This window comes from Protopterus annectens, chromosome 6.part0 (assembly GCF_019279795.1).
Source record: "Protopterus annectens isolate FY-2018-M chromosome 6.part0, PAN1.0, whole genome shotgun sequence".
In the NCBI taxonomy this organism is placed as follows: domain Eukaryota; kingdom Metazoa; phylum Chordata; order Ceratodontiformes; family Protopteridae; genus Protopterus; species Protopterus annectens.
In genome coordinates, this window is record NC_056737.1 from 1,316,243,382 (window position 1) to 1,316,257,819 (window position 14,438).

The window sequence follows — 14,438 nt, forward strand, 5'->3', positions numbered from 1 at the left end:
CCATATGTGTTTGTCTGACACATACCTGGGATGATATGAGGACTGATATCAATAATTAATGCCTGACTTCTGATTTGCAGATCTCATCATCAGCAGTGCATGTATGAGCAATAAAATCTGATTACACTGACAGCCTTCAAAGCTTAATGTGGATATGAGGAGTGTACACACCGTTGTTGACATGCCAGCCTTTACCATGATATGCATTAGGGCCACAATACTGCATATGTTAACATTACACACACCTGATATGTAGCATATGACCTGTGCAATCAAATGCAGTATCAAGCAAATGTGTTAGTCGTGCAGATGCTGAATGAGATGCATACAATATGTGGGTTGCATAAGTGTGTACACCCTTAACACAATGGTTTGTTGCAGCACCTGTTACATGAACTACATCCGTTAATATTCCTAGAAGGGGTATACTAACATGGCCCATCTTCACTTGCCATTATTTGGTTACTCCACTCTATAAATGTCCCCCAACTCTGCCGGATTACAAGGTCAGCTCATGTGCATAGCCCTTGGAAGTCACACAGGGCCTTCACTATTGCTGTGGAGTCAGGGTTATGTCTGGCACAACTCATGACCTTGACTTTGTTCAGATACAGCCATTCTTAGTGAGCTTTGGATGTATGCTTCAGTTCACTTTTGTGTTTCAGGATGACACCCCACCCCATCCTCAGTCTTATTGCAGATGCTTGACAGCTATGGGCCACACATGAGTGTTATTTTGCAGTGTTCTAAATTCAGAATGCCATGTCAACCGGCCTAGTTACTGCTAATGAACAGCAAACCTAAAGGTGTGCACTGGCACCAGCAAGGTAAAAATGGGGATGGTGGCCCTGAGGTGGAGTGAGGTGTTGCTTGTGTACCACTTGTATCTTTATTAATACTGTCTGTAGGTTTCAGCCTTGGTCTCAGTACACCATTACACATTGCAACACATGCCCTTGGGAGACTTGATGTTATGCATATGCTACCTGTAGAGAGCTCTGGATGATGTTTCCTGTGGAACAACTCTTCCATCTGATTACCCTAACCCATAGGCCACACTTATGCAGATTCCAGGTAATTGTCAACACAGGTACTGCACAGGCAGTACTTGATAGACATTCCTGCAAGTCTCTTAATGTTGCTGCATGTTTCTGGGTAGCCAGTCTGTGACCAATTTGCAACATGATTTGTCATATGTCTTGGATGGGCATCTGTCTATTGTCTACATTAATGTTGTCCCATACTTCATACACACATACACGACTGTCTGCACTGTTTGCCAGGGTATATGCAATGGTGAGGTAAGGCTACTTCTCCCACTCCTGAATACTACCTTTTGGATATGGGATCCATTCCATGGTTTGTAAGATGTGTGCAAGCCACGGCTGCCTCTGTTGCAGGTGAGTGGGCAAATGTCACGGACATACATCCTGGACAGCAGACCATTACTTGGTGTGACAATGAGGCCATGTACATGATGGAAGGTGTGTACTCAAGAAGAGTGAATGCTGTCAGTACCTCACAAGCTGCTTCCACAATATCTTATTTGGAGTGTGTGCACACATATGCTTCCAGTGTTTGTTAAGGCTTGTATTTGTTGTTCTAACAAACACTGGAAGCATATGTGTGCAGTGTTTGTTAAGGCATGTATTCCCCATATTTGTTGTTCTAACATAGGATTCCATATTACACATTCATTGTTCATGTTAGGATCACATTACAGGTTGTAAAAGGTGTGGAATGTGGTATTGTGATTTGCCATTGTTTAGATCAGGAACAGTTGCTACTGTAACAGTGGTGTATACACTGTTGTAGCCACTGTATAAGGGTAATGTTGCAGACATGTCCCTACTGTAGGCCATTTGTCCCACCATTATGTTCATCTCTGTCCACACATCTTGCACTGACAGGTTGTTAGGTATATTGCAGGACTCTTACATACCCTTCAGATATGCCACCATGGTGACCACTGTGATGCAGTGCAGTTAACAGTAACAGTAAGTGAACATGTACAACATGCATTATGGGTAGGTGTGTTAAATGTGTGCATGGCAAATAGCATTGCCATAACATCATTGGTGTATTGGCAAACCTGAACAAAACAACGCCATACTCACCAGCTACAGGCTGCTGCCCCAGTTGTACACCAGAGGGACCTAAACAGTTGTGTGAGAGATGTAATGTCAGTAGCCACACCTGTGGCATTGGTACAGGGTGGGAGTAGCATTTCAGCACATCAACAGTACAAACCCAAAATAATAAAGATTATGCACATCTGTTCATTACTACACTGCAGCAACAGACTATCTTATCTGACATATGCATGTAGATACTTTACAGATGAAGATGGATAAGCAACAGTGGTCTACTAATGTGCCCTGGGGCCTTACCTGCATGCTCCTCATCCATTGCGTGGTTGGCAACCACCTCCATGATGTTATCTTCAGCTTGCTGGCTTGGCTGGCAGGTCGGTGCTCCAAGGCTGGTGAGGAGCTCCTCAGCCTGTGTAAGTGGGGGCTGGATGACATGACCCCCATTTGTGGCTAGCTGGTCCCTCTTAACTGCAGCAGCACACTGACAGGCATGGCAGATCAGATCAGTGCAACGATGCCGCACCTGCTCATAATTGTGGTTACGCAGACTGACATCATTTATCCTGTGGATGAGTTTGGTCCACAGGGCAGTCCTCTCTTCCAGATCATAGGCCCTGTGCACGAAGAGGATGGCATGATGTACTATGATGAACTGTATCATGACATCATTTTCCAGGGGTGTGTATGAAGGGAGCCATTCCTGGGACATTGTACCTAGAAGATATAAACAGGAAAAAAGGTCAGAGGACCTCATACTGCAAGGATATATAAGTTATTAATTGACATCTCTCCCTCCCATTTTATCCGCAACAGTAATATAAACACACAAATCAATGGGTATGTTTACACTAAACCTACTATTGGGACATATGTCCTATTGTTCAACAAATATTGAAATGTGTTTCTATTAATGTTCCATGTTAAAATGCTATCATTGGTGGCCTGTTGCTATCATTGTAACCTGCATGCTGTTATAATGGCCACTGTGGTGCCATAAATGCATGTTTTCTGTTTGCTATGCAACTGTTCCAAATCTGGTGTTTTGGGTTAATGGGAATATTTATGCATGCTGTTATAACTAATCCTGGATTGTGTTGACTATTACTAACCCACATATGTTCTAAAACTGCAACACCATAGCAAGTTTGGGAAGGCCGATCCCAGCGGACCCACTTCTCCCACCTCATCTGGCCATGGCACCAGGTCCCAGCACATCTGGAACCCACCCGGGTTCCTCCTCGTCCGCTGGTCCTGCACCACTTTCTGGTGGAACCGACTCAGGGGATGGTGCTCGTTTCCCCCAGGGACCGAGTGCAGACAGAATACTGTCACCCAAATTCAGGTCCTGGGATTGGTGTGTAGTGAGCTCTGAAGGGAGTTTGGAGATCTACTATGCCAGCTCGAGGGCCGCATGGTGCAATTGGAGGGTCAGCCTGCTGCTGCTGCTCAGCCCCCAGCACAGCCACCTTCAGGGCCATGAAGGTGCAGTGGTGACTGCCCATGGGTGGGGACCTCAGTCCCACTGTTTCCATTTGGGGCTCATGGGCTTCCAATTTCCAAACACCCCTCCCTGTCCAAGGAGTTTACCCACCACATGTGTCATATACCACCATTGTATCCTGTCTTGTCTGTCTTGTCTGTCTTCTGACCCAGCCTACCTCCCCAAATATATCTACTATCCTTCCCCAACATCCCACTCTCACCTTAAAAAAAAGGGCAATCTGTTCCCAAAAAAAAATTTGCCCCATACATAACTGTCCATTTCACACATCTGTCCACTGGACACATGTAATCTGGTCTAATTGGCTTTACAACACATTTTTGTTGTCTGCACCCCTCTCTCAAGGGTTTGAGTGTCCAAAAATACCACCAAATTCAGTATATATGCACAGCTGTTGCTGTAGAAGAAATGAACAGCTATGGACCGTCCCTACACCTGTCCTGCACATTCCTAGCTACTTTCCTTATTGTCTTTCCCTCTTTTTGCCCCCTTTTTCACCATTTTCCTATCACCCCTTTTTTCTTTTCTTTTAAAGAAATTAGCATGGGGTAAGTGGGAGTAAGTTCTTTTAAGCAGTAGTAAGCGGGATTAAGCCTGTTTGCATGGTGCTAAGCGATGCCTACACAGATTAAGCACTTTTCCGGTAACTGTCTGTAAGCATATTTAACCGGCAGTTAGCATTGCTTACCATTGTGCAAACACATGCAAACCCGTTTACAGCTGCTTAAAAGTGCCTTAATAACTCTGTAGCCAACAGCCCTTGTTCTGCCCAGCAACAAAACAATCAACCCTCGCAAGTTTCGAACCCAAAACACTGCACACCATAGCCACAGCAAGTTACCACTAAGCCATCGGAGCTGTAAACAAGGCTTATGTTTTTCAAACATATCATGCAGCAGTCATTCAAGAGTAGGAAAAAAAATATATATATATATATATATATATATATATATATGTATATATATATATATATATATATATACATACATACATATATATACACACACACACACACACACACACACATATATATATATATATATATATATATATATATATATATATATTTATTTATAAACAACACTAAACTCCATCACTGTATATTTAGCCCAAATAGGCTAAAATAACTTAAAAATAAAAAACACAAAACTCAGAAAAGTGCCATTCCATTCTTTTAATGGCAGACATGTTCCACCACACCCATCACCACCACAAGATGTATTGTATATATATATATATATATATATATATATATATATATATATATATATATATATATGTATATATGTATATGTGATTAATTTTAAATATATTAATCAAACACTGAAGAAGGGGCATCCCGAAAGCTTTGTTTTTTAATAAAGAGAGTGTTTTTTATTCTATTCGTCTTTTTGATATTTGTCATGTAAGGAATAGAAGAAACTTGAACCGTGGTGGGAGTTGGACTTTTTGTAGGTGATGCTCAGGATCAGGTGATGATCTCTGCACCAGTTGGTGTTGCCCACTTGCTAATTGCATGCAGGCAGCTGTGTAGTTCTTCCAATAGCCAGTGTCATAGCAACCCACTGCTATAAATCACTACATCATGTGGGCATTGTCCCTTTACCTTTCCTGTATGAAAGACATCTTTCCTGTGTGTGGGCAGCAGTGTTACAGACAGCAGGTAGCAATACCTCTTGCAATAGGACTTGTATGACACAGGCCAACTACATCTTTGTATAAGGCTCCAGACCTAGGGGCAGTGTGTGTGAGTATTGCTGTTATATGCATTAAATACTGCTAATTTTACAGGGTTTGTGTGTACATGTTAGTTTTGCATGGAATGCAGTCTGTCTGCATAGCTCTCAACTGTGGGCCTATCCACATAATGGCCAGAGGATTGGCTGTTATGTTTTGTCTGTTTCCCACACAGGTTTTGTCCCTGACATATCAGTGGCATTCCCTCTGTTGATTGCTATCAATACATGGCAACATCCACTTGTGTTTCTGACTTCATATCCCTGTGAAAGGGTATGTTGCAACCAATCCTGTATAATACCAACAGCTTTCAACAGTGTATAACAGCAATATTTCAAATATGTCCCTGTGTTTCAGCCTCTGCCCTCCACCTATATACCAGGCTTTGTCCAAATGTCATGCAGTAAGAGGTTGATAGGTGATGGTCTATCATTATTTAGTGCTGATATTCCTGCTATCATTCCAGTGATGTTGTGGACTCCCACACAAATTGTGGGGTACGGTCCATATATATGAGGGCTACAGCTGGACAAAACATGTGTGACCCTGTACAGTCTGGAAGTCAGTGGATGGAGAACACTGTTATATGCCCTTCTAAGACATTTTTGGGGAGAGGGGTATTAAATGTTTTTAGCCTAGGCTGTTACAACATGTGAGAGATGTCAGTAATAAGAAACATTAAGGTATATGGTTGCACATTTTCATATGTTTCACCATGGCAACAGTGGTGGGCTAGAGCTTACTGTCTTGCACACTGTTCTGTTTGTCAGTGTGATTGTGACATTTTAAGTTAAGCACTGCTATGTAATGGATACATTTACATTGTGACAACTGATACTTTTCCCCTAGTGGTTGAGCACAGAGTGTAATTGGAGGCTGTTAGACTACATCTGTAATTAAGTGCTGATTGATTCTTATCTTCAAAGCAAGTGTGTTTTTACTGTTGTACTACTTGAAGGCTTTAGCCTAAACAGGAAAGTATGTTATGTTTTACAGATTACTGTATCATATGTTTTCTTTGAGAGTTGCATTAATCAGTTATTATGTATTTCAAACACCTAAATGCTATAAGAAATGGCATAAACAACTGAAATAGTACACAAATAAACATTTCTATGTATGCAAACTGTGTGTGGTGTCATGTCCTTTGCATTGTGTGTGGGTATATGTTTCACGCAATAATTCTCATTTGTAGGAAAGAACCAGACACTGGCTATTTGAAAAGGTGGCAAATGTAGGAATAATGGTTGTTTGATATGCTGTGCACCCTCTATATATACTCTTTTCATATATATCTATAAGTATTTATATATTTATATGTGTGTGTGTGTGTGTGTGTGTGTGTGTGTGTGTGTGTGTGTGTGTGTGTGTGTGTGTGTGTGTGTGTGTGTGTGTATATATATATATATATATATATATATATATATATATATATGTATATATATATATATATATATATATATATATATATATATATATATATGTAAATATGTGTGTATGTATATGTATCATTAGAATGTTTAGTGCTTCCACAGTGTACATTCCCTATGGTAGACTGACTGTTCTGCATTCTATGTTAGATAAATCATCCGAACATTATTGAGTTAAGATGGCTTACTGGTAACTTGTTGTTGCTATGTTGTGCAGGATCCTGGGTTCAAGACTTGCAAGTCCTGGTTATTTTGTTGCAAGGCAGAACAGTTCAACTGTGGAGAAAGGGATAATGGCAATAATTACAACAGATCCCTATTTTGCTCCCCTTCACCCCCAGTTACAGTGCATTTGGTCAGATGTTTTGCAGCGAAAGGTTCAGAGTGTGGATCCAATGTCTGAATGCACTATATATATATATATACACACACACACACACATACATAGGCATGTATGTCTACACACACACACACACACACACACACACACACACACACACACACACACACACACACACACACACACATATATATATATATTTTTCCCTACTGTTGAATGACTGTGCTGCATGATATGTTTGAAAAACATCAGACATATCTACAGTTCAGATGGCTTAGTGGTAACTTGGTGTGTAGGGTCCTGGGTTTGAGACTTGCAAGGGCTGCTTATTTTGTTGCTGAGCAGAGCAAGGGCTGTTGGATACAAAGTGATTAAGGCACTTTTAAGCAGTTATAAGCAGGTTTGAGTGGGTTTGCTCGATGGTAAGCTGTCAAAAAAATATGTATTAATGTGTGTACTTAATGCTAATTAGAAACTGAATAAGTTAACACGTTTTTCATTCTATTTTATATGCACTGTTTTATATACAGTTGAGTTTCATATGAGACTAAAAGATGCTTTTTGAAACTGCAGTGTGCTTTCTGACACTTGCAAGATGCCCCCTGACCTAGTAATTGCTAGCACAGCAATATTCATGTTTATGCCTTTTGGAAATGTACTTGAGAAGCAGGTGATTATCTGCTAGGTCAGGAAGAAATGAATGAACAATGCAATATTCTGTAATGTAATGATTTTAAACAATCAGCTCTGTCCGAAGTATGAAAACATGCACAGCTGCAGAAGTTAGAGATAACATAGACAAAGGACTGTTAGAGAAATGAACTGCAATCTATACTTGCTTTGTGCTTAGCCGTAGTACCTTGAATGGTAACATTGCATATATCTAACCAGTGGTAGCCAAGGCCACGTTGTTTTTCTTAGGAAGTTTCTCACAAAAATTGATGGTACCAGCAGAATATTGTAAAAACAATCACTACAAAATGATGATGACAAAACTTGTGATTTACTACGTCAGCTTGGTAGGAAATGTCGTATTAGAAAATGTATAAAAATGCTTGCATTTCCTGATTCTAGTTAGACAAACTCTGTATTAGCACGTTTTTGTCTCCTTGCTTCAAGATTAAAGTGCCTTAACCTGAACCTACCGTGTTTTGATCATTTTTAAAGTATATTTTTCCTTTGAAAGTTTGGTCCTTCGGACCGGAAAGTATCTCTCACTCTAGGCTCAGGTCAGAATTGGGCCCAGTGGCATGTACCCGTACGGAGAAGTGGCCACATCAGCTCTTCTGTTTTGAAAGACCTTCGACTGAATTGTTCGAAAGAGGCCAGCCACTGTTTCTGATCTGGGATTGGAGGACGAGTCAACGTTCCGGTGGATCAACACACGGAGGGTCAGGTAAGGAGGAATTTACTTGATTTCTGTTTTAGATCAGGGACTTGTTACATTATTGTTTTGTCAGGGAGATTTGCATGTGCAGATCAGGGACAAAAAGATTGCTGTCTTGTCATAGATCAGGGAAACAGAATAGGCAGGCAGTTATTCTAGATAAACTGTGAAAAGGTGTAAAATCATGGTACCAAGTGATAAAAAGGGTTACGTAACAATTTCTAACTTAGCTAAGGCAACAGGGGAAATCAGTGCACGAAAAGTCCCCAAGACCCGCCCTTAACCGCAGACATGAAATATATGCAATTACAGCGTGCCGATAATGTTAAGTATCATACAAAATGGGTTGTTAAATACAAATTTGACGGTAATTTAGATAAGCCTTCACTTATTAAACTTGTTAGACAACTTAAAACAGACGAGAAAGGTCAACTAAAAAAGCAACGACAACTAGGAGTCCCTCAGGCACACAGGTGGCTTGAGGAAGCAAACCGCAGGGAACAAAAGATTAAAAATTCAAAAGCAATGTTCTTAGACAAAGAAGACAATAACTTGGTAATAGCGACAGTCCCTCCTCCGTCCCCTCTGCTTCCCTTACCAGAATATGAAGCGAGTGGACAAGCTGATCCACCTCCGCTATACCTAGCTGTTCCTGCAAAACCAAAACCATTTGTCAGAGATCCTATTGAGACCAGGTCTCGAACACGCAACTTAAGAGGGGATATTGAATTATATGAAATGAATAAAAATTCACAAGCTATGAGTGAAGAAGAGATATGTCCACTCATAGAAGTACCAATTCCGCAGGCAGGACAGGCAGGACAGGATCCAACTCTTCTAGTATATAGACCATGGACACCGGAAGACATCCGGAAAGCCACAGAGGGAATTCCCCATCCAAAAGTTAATTTTAGAAAATTCTTAGAAGACTTACATGGCATGAGGTTAAGTTACCATTTAAATGGAGAGGAAGTAGAGAAAGTAGTTAGACAAATCGTAGGTCCAGATTGGCACATGATCAGTGGCAATTGGAATCCCCGTGACGCAGAGCTTAGACCACTCCCACATAGTAACGCAGAACTGGACAACAGAGTGAAAGGTCTGACAGACCGAATCTCTGAGAAATGGAAGCCTAGGGTTGATTGGACTTGCATTAATCAGTGCATACAGCAAGAAGGTGAAACTGTTGATAGATATTATGCCAGATTATAAGAATGTTTTAATAACCATTGTGGAATGCAGGTACCTGAAGACCAAACACATGATTCCCCATATGAGCAACAGCTAAAGAATGCATTTTTAAAAGGCAGTATTGCACCCATTAGCAGCTTTATTACAAAGCACATGGTAGACCATCGTACAAGTAGATTACAGTCACTACTTGAATATGCAAGACGTGCCGAAAGGCATTTTAATAGCAAAAAGAAAAAGAAAACTCAAGTATTTGCAGTAGAAGATGGATCAGAAGTCTTTGTAGTACAAACTGGGAAGAAGGGTAAGAAAAATACCCAGGGAAACAAACAATCTGATAAACGATCAGAGGACTTTGAGGAGAGAAAGAAAAGAGGTGAATGTTTTAAATGCGGGAAAAAGGGACATTTAGCAAGGGATTGCAGGCAAAATAAGAAGGTAACCACAGAAGATAAGGAGGGTGAGGAATGACTATATTATAGTCAAGAATCACTGGATAGGAATAAACAAGAAAAGACAAGTGCAAATGTGATAGAAGGGGTAGAGAATGTGACAGAAGAAATAGAGGATGCAAATGAAGTCACAGATAATGAAAATGAAATTTTGGACTTAGCATTATTGAGCTTAGAGCTCTACTTAGCAGACACAAAACCGGAAGTTGCACTTCTGGTAGAGGGGAGGGTAGTTAAATTCCTGTGTGACTCAGGGGCTTCACGGACCCTGATACATCCTTCCAAACTACCAGACAATTCAGAATCACTTGACTACATATTAGTGAAAACAGCTAATGGACAGCTGTATCGGGAGCCACTTTCCCACAACATAGTGATAACTGACCCAGTTTCAGGGATGACTCAGAAAAGCAAAATTGTTGTTTCTGCAAAATGCCCAGTGAATCTCTTGGGCAGAGACCTAATGCAGATATTTGGCATAGCCGTAGTTCCAACTATGCAGGGTATGGAGGCACAGCGACAAATGGATACTTTTGTAGTGCGACCGGAGGGTGAAACATTTTATTGGTACAGCCAGGACTTAGTTACGACTGGTCCAGGGGCAGTAACCGAAGAACTGATGAATGTAACTATCAGTAAATCCCCCTCCCTTGACACTGATAAACCGCATTTGTTGCATTGTACTCTATATTACTGTAACAGACCAGGACCTGATAAAGAATATGAGCAAGAACTGTTTAGAAACCATGCCAACAGATTAGTATTACAAAATTTGTACTGGGACACAGAAGGAAACAGTGTAGTAAGCTGTTCATTGCCCCAGGAATTCCTAGCACTTTACAAATCTAATCGATTACCACATGTAAGTGTAACTAAAGATAGAAATTTGAAGTGGGCAGACCTAGGAGAAAAAGTCACAAGGTGAAAAAAGCAGACAGAGTTAGAACTTTCTGAACAGGGAGTACAAAAGCAGAAATTAAATTGGATAACGCAGACACACCCAGCTGTACACTCACAGGCAAATGAGGATAGCTGAGTATCACTTTTACTGGAGGAAGAGGAAAAAGCCTTAAGAGACATACCAGAGACTCTCTGGTCAACAGGGAAATCAGATGTAGGACTTATTCGTACAGCAGGACCAGTTATTATCATGCCAAAATCAGCATTTAGACCTCAAAAGAGACAGTATCCCTTAAGAAAGGATGCAGAAATAGGAATCAAACCTATAATAGCAGCCTTACTTAAGGAAGGAGTCTTAATAGAATCTCCTGATTCACCATGTAATACACCCTTATTTCCTGTTAGGAAAGCAAATGGAGAATGGCGTATAGTCCAAGATTTATAAGCTGTAAATGACGCAGTTATACCCAGGGCACCTATGGTGCCAGATCCACACACTTTATTGAATGATTTGAAACCTCAACAAAAGTATTTTTCTGTGGTAGATATTAGCAATGCATTTTTCTCAATACCGATACACCCTGACAGCCAATATTGGTTTGCATTCACATTTCAGGGAAAACGGTATACATATACGAGACTACCACAGGGATATTGTGAAAGTCCAACAATATTCGCACAAGAAATGGCAAGTATCCTGGCGGGATTTATCCCACCGAAAGGCAGTCAGATTTTACTTTATGTAGACGACATTCTGCTGGCAGCCCCCACCCAGCAAGAATGCAGAGAGGATACCATAGCATTATTACAATTTTTAGCCACTCAAGGACACAAGGTAAACAAAAACAAACTGCAACTTTGGAAAAAACAGGTCAAATACCTGGGATATGTAATATCCAAAGAAGGCAGAATATTAGATGAAGACAGAAAAACACCCATATTACAAGCACCTAAACCAACTACTAAGAAGGAAATGATGTCCTTCCTAGGTACTACTAACTTTTGTCGGAGTTGGATTCCAAACTATGCTTTGGAATCTGCTCCACTGACTAACTTGATATTCAAAAAGCCGATGGCAGCACAAGATTAATTACAGTGGACACCAAAAGCAGAATCAGATTTCTGCAAACTGAAACAATTGATAGCTTCTTCCTAAGTTTTAGGATTACCAAACTATCATAAACGATTTTTCCAAACTGTAGATTGTAAGCAAGGTTATATGACATCAGTGTTAACACAACAGCATGGGGACAAACAACGCCCCATAGCTTACTATTCATCACAGCTAGACCAAGTGGCGCGATCCTTGCCATACTGTGTACAAGCAATAGTCGCAGCTGCAATGGCAGTGCAGGCTTCAGCCTCAGTAGTATTGTTCCACCCTCTCACATTGAGAGTGCCTCATGCAGTCGCGATTGTTTTACTGCAAGAAAAAGTAGCATATCTTTCTCCTGCTAGACATATTTCCTGTATGACTATACTGTTGAGCCAACCTCATATGACAATTGAACAATGTACAACTTTGAATCCGTCAACCTTGCTCCTAACCCCTGCAGATGGCAAACCACACTGCTGCCTGCAGGAGATTGAGCAAAAGACACTACCTAGAAAAGATCTCACAGATGTTCCCTTGGATGATGCCGAGGTGACATACTATGTGGACGGCTCGTGCAGGAGGGGTCCTACAGGACAGAATCTAGTGGGGTATGCAGTAATTTCTGATACTGAGATTTTAGAAGCAAAGTCTTTACCACACAAGTTATCTGTACAAGCAGCAGAATTGATTGCTTTGACAAGGGCACGTACCTTGGCAAAAGGTAAGAGAGTGAACATTTTTACTGACAGTCAGTATGCTTTTTCTACTGTACATGTTTTTGCACAGCAGTGGAAAAATAGAGGAATGATAACATCTACTGGTAAACCAATTAACCATGCGTAATTTATTTTAGACTTGTTAGACTCTATTCAGTTACCTCAGAAAGTAGCTATTTGCAAATGCATAGCTCATACCAAACAACAGGATAGGATTTCAAAAGGTAATGCGAGGGCTGATACAGCTGCAAAACAAGCAGCTTCAGCTTCAGAAGTTTTTCTTTTGAGTGAGGAATTACAACCATCTGAGATCTTAGACCTAGAAACATTAAAAACAATGCAGACACTTACTACAAATATAGAAAAACAGAAGTGGATAAAACAAGGAGCAATCCTTGAGAAAGGACTGTACATCTCCAAAGAAAAGAAACCGATTTTACCATCTAAATTATTTAGATATGCAGCTTTGCTGAGCCATGGGCAGTGCCATGTCTCAACAGGGGGGATGGTACAGTTAGTGAATCGAGTGTTTACGACGTATGGATTTACAAACTACACAAAAAAAATTTTGTGCAGCATGCCATGTTTGTAACAAGCATCATGCACAAGGGGCATTGAAACCTAAGCAAGGGAGTTTCCCTATACCACCGTATCCATTCCATACTATTTGCATGGATTTTATAGAGCTGAACAAATGCGAAAATAAGAAGTACTGCCTTGTCATTATAGATATGTTTTCCAAATGGGTGGAAGCTTTTCCAACTAAAAATCCAGATGCAGCTACTGTTGCAAAAGTCCTCGTTAAAGAAATTATTCCTAGATTTGGCATACAGGAAAAGATTTATAGTGACAATGGCACACACTCTGTAAATAAAACTATACAACAACTTAGCCATTATTTCGGGATTTCTCTGAAAAATCATTGCGCATACCACCCTCAATCTGCAGGATTAGTAGAGAGGCATAATGGGGTTTTGAAAAATAAGCTTAGAAAATTAATTAGTGAGACACAAAAGAACTGGGTGCACTGTTTACCTCTGGCACTGTTGAGCATGAGAACTGTTCCAAATGCAAAAGGGTTAACTCCTTTTGAAGTTCTGTTTGGGAGGGCATATTATACACCTCAATGGAAACCTCTCATGCCTGCAGAGCAAGAGGCTGGCAGTTCACTTGAAGGGTATATGAGGCGATTTTTGAATAACAAACTTTTGCAGTTAAATTCTGTTTCAGATAAAGAGCAAACCAGACCATTGGAAGCAGCAGTAGCCCCAGGCGCATGGGTCTGGGTGAAGGTGGTGAAGAGAAAAAACTGGAGTTCTCCGAAGTGGGAAGAGCCGTACCAGGTACTACTGTCGACACCCACTGCAGTCAAGATCGCGGAGCGAGCGTCCTGGATTCATTTGACACACTGTAAACTGGTTAAGAACTTTTAACTGGACAAAAACCTTGTTACTGTTGTACAACGAGAACAAAATGACCAGGTATAGAGCAAACAGAGATGCAGAACAACCTCAGAAAACTTGCATAATTATTCTGATAGCTATACTGATAACATTGATCTTTTTGTTGTGGCCTTTCCTTTTCCCAACCACAAA